Below are 7,276 nucleotides of genomic sequence, written 5' to 3' on the forward strand. Positions count from 1 at the left end.
TAATGATCCTAGATTGCTAGTGATCCCAGGAGCCTGGTAGAAGCAAATACAAGTCTTCTTTGGAGGGAGATAATAACATCCTAAAGTTTAATTATTTATACAACTAATTTTTGAAATACATTGTTTAGCAATCAAGTGTAATTAGTCACATGCTATGTCAAGAAAACATGAATAAGAACCAATAGAAATAACTGACATTAAACACAGTCCTGAAGGCCACAAATATTGGAATTATCAAAGACAAATAGTTAAAAACTATTTGCCATGTTAAAAAGAGACAAAAAATTCAACTGAAAATTATAAATATTGTCATGGCAGCTGGGTGCAGTGGTACACTTATGTAATCCCGGTGCCTTAGGAAACTAGGGCAGAAAGATCACAAGTTGAAGGCCAACCCAAGAAACTTAGCAAGACCATGTCTCAAGATATAAAGGGCTAGGGTGTAAGTGGTAGAGCACCCCTGAGTCCAATCCCCAGCACCACAAACAAAAAAGCAACATAACATTTTAAACAGAAACCAGATAACATTTGACAATAGAACAATACTATAGACCAAATTTAGGATTAGTGAATGGGTTTCCCAGCAGATAGTAAACTGGAAGATAAGTTGAAGACATAATCATAAAACATTGACACTTCTGGGAATTATATTTGCATATATAATAATATAAACACTGAATATTGATTTGAACAACTATTGTAAATATACTGAGAAGATCAAGGATAGTAGGGAAGAAATTAGCAATGCAAAAGAGAGAAACTCTCATCTGCCATAATATGAAGTTGACAAGTAATATCTAAAAGTAATATATAAATATTTGCATATGTAAGTACAAGAAGAGGCAGCTAAGAGTAATAAAATAGTTGCTTAAAGAGGAGTAAAAAAAAGTAAGGAGGAATAAGGAAGGGAAATGCTGTATTTTATCATAACTTTTTCAGTACTGCTTGACTTTTTAAAAATGTGTATGTATTACGTTGGTAAAATTTAAATTAAAAAAATAAAGATAAAGCCATAGGGCTGGATGAGATCATAAGGTAGGCAGAGAAAAGAAGAACTAATATCTGAGCCCAGGATGGCTCCAATCTTTCAGGGTCAGATGAATGAAGAGGAGAAAAGGAAATGGAGCAGCCCAAACCATAGGAGGAAAACAAGAGAATCGTATCCTAGAAGCTAAGCAGTGACAAAATTTCCAAAAGAAGAGAATGACCAACCATGATGTTATGGTGAAATTTGACCGTTAAAATTGGTATCATCGGGGCTGGGGTTGTAGCTCAGTGGCAAAGCGCTTGCCTAGCACTGGGTTCAACGCTTAGCACCACATAACAATAAATAAAGACATGCTGTTCATCCACAATTACAAAAAAAAAATGTTTTTAATTGGTATCATCAAGGATGGCCTTCAAGAGCAATTTTAGTGGCATGAAAGTTAGATGTAGGATCCAAGTGAGCCTGTCAGGCTGAAAAGTGAGGATGATTAGAATAGCAACTCTCTGGTTATAGAAGGTGAATGGTATTCTCATGTTGAGAGGATTTTGGACTGAGGAGGGAGAACAGAATGCTGTGGCTAGAAGCCAGTGAGGCAGAGGAGCGATGTTCCAATTGAGGGTCTTGCACTGAAGCTGGAACAGAAGAAATGAAGCAAAAGATGTGCAAGGACATGATCTCCTCCTATGGAACTTGCTCATCTATGAGGAGCCACTCCACTTCTCTTAAAGAAATTGGACAGCGTATGAAGATTGGACATCACATGTACATGCATGATATGAAGAACCTGGTTATAGTTTCTCTTCCTATCTGCAAATGAATGGGCCCAGAATGGTGTAAGAGACTGATTGAATGGACATAAAAATACTACTTGTTTAAAACAAGTTGGGCTATGGTAACTGAACTTTATAGCTAAAATGCACAACTATTTGGAAAGTATGAAAAGATATCTTGTAATTATAGTGTGCCCTTATGTTTATGATACTTGATCTCTGTGAATGTTGATATTGTAAATAGCAACAAACTTTGTTTTATTAATTATAAAGGGATTATGTCTGAAATGGCACTGTCTTGTCAGTCACTTCTGTTTACATTTTAATTCTGTCCAGAGTGTATTTGTGAAGAGTCCCTTACTTGTCTTATGAAGTCAGCACCCAACCACAATTACATTTAATCACACGACTATTAGTCTGTATTTTTAATAAACATACCAATTAAGAAAAAAAAAAGAGGGTTTTGTCTTGGTAAATGTGAACTTTTTTTTTCCCCAAGGGCATTCGATCACTGAGCCACATCCCCATCTCCATTTTGTATTTTATTTAGAGACAAGGTCTCACTGAGTTGCTCAGTGCCTGGCTTTTGCAGGCTTTGAACTCGCGATCCTTCTGCCTTAGCCTCCTGAGCTACTGGGATTATAGCCATATGCCACCACACCCAGCTGTTGTGAACTTTTGTTTATGGTTTCAGATGAAAACATTCAGGGAAAGACCTATTACTGTTATTATGATATAGGCCAAATACATGATTTATATCCATATATTCATAAGGTAAATTCTGTTGGGTCGGTCAGCATCTATCAACTCCAAAAGCAATAAAGCATAGTTGCTAAACATCTTAAAGAAAGAATTGTTACTTGTCATTCTCTGCAGCACACAACACACAAACATTTCTTGAATGAATGAACACTGCTCAAGTAGTTGTATTTGCTCTGCCAATATACACTCCATAATCAGTCAACCCAGAATTTAAACTTAATTTTAAAGTTTCTAAATCTTTAAATTTTTTTTTATATCAGGGATTGAACCTAGGGGCACTTAGCCACTGAGCCATATCTCCAGCCCTTTGTATTTTTTGAGACAGGGTCTCACCAAGTTGTTTAAGGCCTTGCTAAATTTCTGAGACTGGCTTTGAACTTTCAATCCTCCTGCCGTAGCCTTTCAAGTCACTGGGATTACAGGTATGCATCATTGCACCTGGCAAAAGTTTTTAAATCTCTTTAGGGGAATATATTATTTCTTATGTTTAAAACATAAGCCTCAAAAATATGAAGCAAACCAGGAAAGTATAGTTAACATGAAACAGATTTAAGCAATCATTTATGTTGTTGAAGTAGGTATATCATCAGATTCTTTGAAGAATTGAATTAGAATTATTGCAATATAATTCTTTCAAAATTAGAATTATTATAAGCCAAGTTGCAATAACAAAGGTTATAATCAAAGGTGTCACAGAGTTAGAGCAGAGAAGATGTGGTTCAACAAGTTACAGGAGCTTTGAAGTGAACCGTTTCAACCTAGCTGCAGATAGCATTGTGAAAATGGTTTGACCAAGTGTGTGGTCCCTAGACCTTCCTCATTTCTTCAACTCGTTTTCTAAGGATTGTCAGTTACACTGGTCTATCTTCTTCAAAAATTAACAAGAAAGTACAACGGTGGTATTATGAAATTATCCCCAAAGATACCCTTAATTCCAGTATCATGGTAGCCTCAGGGCAACCTTCCCAGGCTACAGACAAAGAATGCACCCTTGCTGAGTTTAAATAAGCTCTGTTATTTTCCCTGAAAGAAAAAGACTTGACTGGTTTCTGGCCTTTATGTTTTGCTTTTTCACCCCAGATTTGTGTTTATTGAAAGCCTAGCTTCCTGCTCAAGTAATGTAGTTAGAAATTGACATGGATCTGGTAGAGGAGGTGGTGCAGGGAAGGATGCCTCTTGTTGTTCACTATAGACAAGAAGATAATCTCATTCAAACTAAATTGGGTATATCTTTGGGCAACTTACTTAGAATCCTCTGACTTTAAATAATGAAACCTGTTCTTTATAAAACTATGAGTCACCATGACTGTCATTCTGACCAACATTTTATGTTTCAATGCCAGGGAGGAATGAATATTACATTTTCAACCTGATACATTATAGCTAGTGTATCCAGGTTTAATTACTGAAAGGAATTAAGTTTACTAAAGTGCAGTGAAATACAAGACCACCTGTAAACATTGTGGGTATGGGTCTGATGTCTGAAACTGCCGTAGCTATCTTGTGTCCATAAGGAAAGTGATAAGGGAAATTTTTGTTGAATTTGGAGTTATGTGCATTGATTTGCTTGCTGCATAACCCTGATCCTGCAATACAGCAAGAAACCTCAGAAGGAACCAGACATTCCAATACTCCTACCATATGCTATTTGTCTCACAGTGCAACCTTGGTATATTGTGTGAAGACGCTGCACCAGGCATGGACAGCAGGAGGCAGGCATGGAGGCTGTCTTAGAGACTGGCTACCACACAAGTTCTGCAGTCAAGGGTTTGAATCCTGAGCCCTGTGTGTCACTTGATATCACTTGCTTCAGTTTATACATATACAAAATGAAATAATAATAGTATCTATTGGATTAAAATAGCTAATATACTTTTAAAGTTTAGAATATAATATATTGATAAGTGAATTACAGAACATCCAACATTTGCTTTAAAAAAATGGGAGAGGGGATGAAAGAATGATGACAGATCAAACAACATATTGTTAAAAAAATGTTGGTGATGTTTGAGAGCAAGTGATGCATATGTGGAGAGTGTTCTAGCTCTTTATTTTTTACGTTTGAAAATTTCCATAATAAAAAGTTATGTAATTCTTTATATAAAATGTTCTTAGCAATACCTGGATCAGTAAGCACTGAAAGAATGTTGGTTACTACTTTTTCAGTGCTGAGGATCAAACCTAGGACTTCTTGCATGATGGGCAAGCGCTCTACCACTAAGCTATAGCCCCAGCCCATATAATTCTTTTTTTATTATTTTTTATTATTTTTATTAGTTGTAGTTGGACACAATTTTTTTAGTTGTAGTTGAACAAAATTTCACTTATTTATTTTTATGTGGTGCTGAAGATCAAACCCAGGGTCTCACACATTCAAGGTGAGCACTCTACCGCTGAGCCACAACCCCAGCCTCCCCAGCCCATATAATTCTTGACTAGATAAGTTAACAATGTTCAGTTTAAAATTATCAATCCATATGGGTGCAGTGGTACATGCCTGTAATCCCAGCAACTTGGGAGACTAAGGCAGGAAGATCAAAATTTCAAGGCCAGCCTGGGCAATTTAGTGGGACCCTGTCTTAAAATAAAATAATAAAAAGGGCTGGGGATGCAGTTCAGTGGAAGAGTGACCCTGGGTTCAATCTTCTGTACCACAGAAACTGATAAATAAATAAATATCAATTTAACTATAATCATCTTTCTACCAATACCCAGGAAATATTTGTAACTGCAAAAATGCAGATAAAATTCTCTATCTTGTATGTCATACATCATATGATCCACAAGAGGGAGTAAGGGAGCCAATATTCAGAAACACAAGTGACTTAAATTTTCTATTACCAAGAATGGGAGTTCACTGAGCTGTTGCCACCGAGTTAACAATCCCCTGAGATCAGCATTCTCTCCTCCTTCCCCCAACAGAAAGGTCAACAATATTTCTAAACAGAATCTTCCAGTGTGAGAGGGCAGGGTGAGCTGACTTGGTAATGTTGATGTAGGGAAGATTTACAATACTTTCATGGGCCTGATGGAGTGACCTGTGTTTAGCTTCCTTGCCGTGCCTGGGAAAAGGAACGGACTCTAAGAAGCAATTGGAGCAAGACTCGACGACAGTATTCAGAGGACACCTAAAGTCATTCCTGACCAAAATATCTCATTATTTTTATTCTGATGCCTGTGATTTCTCTCATTAAGGAGATTTGCCCCCTTAGCAGTTGGCCATGCTTAAAATGCACTTAATCCCTAGATGAAAAAAAAAAAAGAAGTCTTGGGATTGGGGTTGTGGCTCAGTGGTAGCACACTTGTCTGGCACATGTGAGGCACACTAGGTTCGATCCTCAGGACCACATAAAAAATAAATAAAATAAAGGTATTGTTTCCATCTATAACTAAAAAATATTAAAAAAAAAAAAAAAAGAATTCTTTACTCTCTACCCTCCCAAGGTTTTCAGGTGACTCAGCAGAAGTATCAAGAAAAAAGTAGGAGCTGGGGTTGTGGCTCAAGTGGTAGAGTGTTCGCTTAGCACCTGTGAGGCACTGGGTTCGCTCCTCAGCACCACATAAAAATAAAGATATTGTATCCACCTAAAACTAAAAAATAAATATTTAAAAAATAAAGGGTTTGTCACAAGAAGGCAGTCCTGGAAGAGCCCAAAGGAGACACTGGCAATTTCAGACTGTCCCAGAGTGAGTGTGTGAGTGATCATACTGAGAGACACTGCCTCATCTTTATAATCAAGGACTCCATTGCATTAATTTTTAGCTTTGTGGCCCATTTTTGATGGAAGCTTTATGAAATATGCACAATCTTGTCCATAATGAAACAAACACATTTCCTATGTTATTCATTTATTCTGATCACTAGAAGTTTTTTCTCTTACATAAATATTGCTCTCAATTAGAGAATTATGGACATTACTGTTCTCTGCATTTATGTTCTCTGTAGGATATGCTTTTTCTCTTAATAGAAATGGTTACCAGTCTGTTTATAGATTTGGATCTAACTTTGATTATAATAGTCCTTGCAAACATTAAGCATATCACAATCCAAACACATTGTACAAATGAACATGTAAGATACACATTTAAGTCCTTGTGCACCGTTAACTCCATGAATATTTCATAGACAGTTTTTAAAGCAAACTATGTGAAGGTACCAAGATGTATAAAAACAGTGGCATTTCTTAGTTTGATCTGCTCTCTTTTATCCCTTCCTTTTTTCTTCTTTTTTGCTTGTTTTGTTTTTATTTGTTTTGTTATTATTGTTGTTGTTGTTTTACAAGAATGGAGGTAAGTTTATGCCAAACTTTGGGATATTCTATACTTCTTTTATTTATATCATCATTAAATTTACAGAACAAAAATCATAGTGATGCCCTGGAACATCCAGGTAAAGTGAACATTTTTCCAAGCAATCAAGCATGTTTATATATTCTTTTGTGATTGATACTTGTGATGGAAACAAAGTTGATAAGAAAGACCAGTGTCAGCAAGCTCCTACTCCTGTACCTGTAGAGTGAAGCCAAAACTGTTATTAAAATCTCCTTGTGGGCTGCGGATGTGGCTCAAGCAGTGGTGCGCTCGCCTGGCATGCGTGCGGCCCGGGGTTCGATCCTCAGCACCACATACAAACAAAGATGTTGTGTCCGCCGAAAACTAAAAAATAAATATTAAAAAATTCTCTCTCTCTCTCTCTAAAAAAAAAAAAAAAAAAAAAAAATCAAAGTAAAAAAAAAAAAAAAAATTTGCAATTGGT

The sequence above is a fragment of the Marmota marmota genome, unplaced genomic scaffold (genome assembly GCF_001458135.2).
Source record: "Marmota marmota marmota unplaced genomic scaffold, marMar, whole genome shotgun sequence".
In the NCBI taxonomy this organism is placed as follows: Eukaryota; Metazoa; Chordata; class Mammalia; order Rodentia; family Sciuridae; genus Marmota; species Marmota marmota.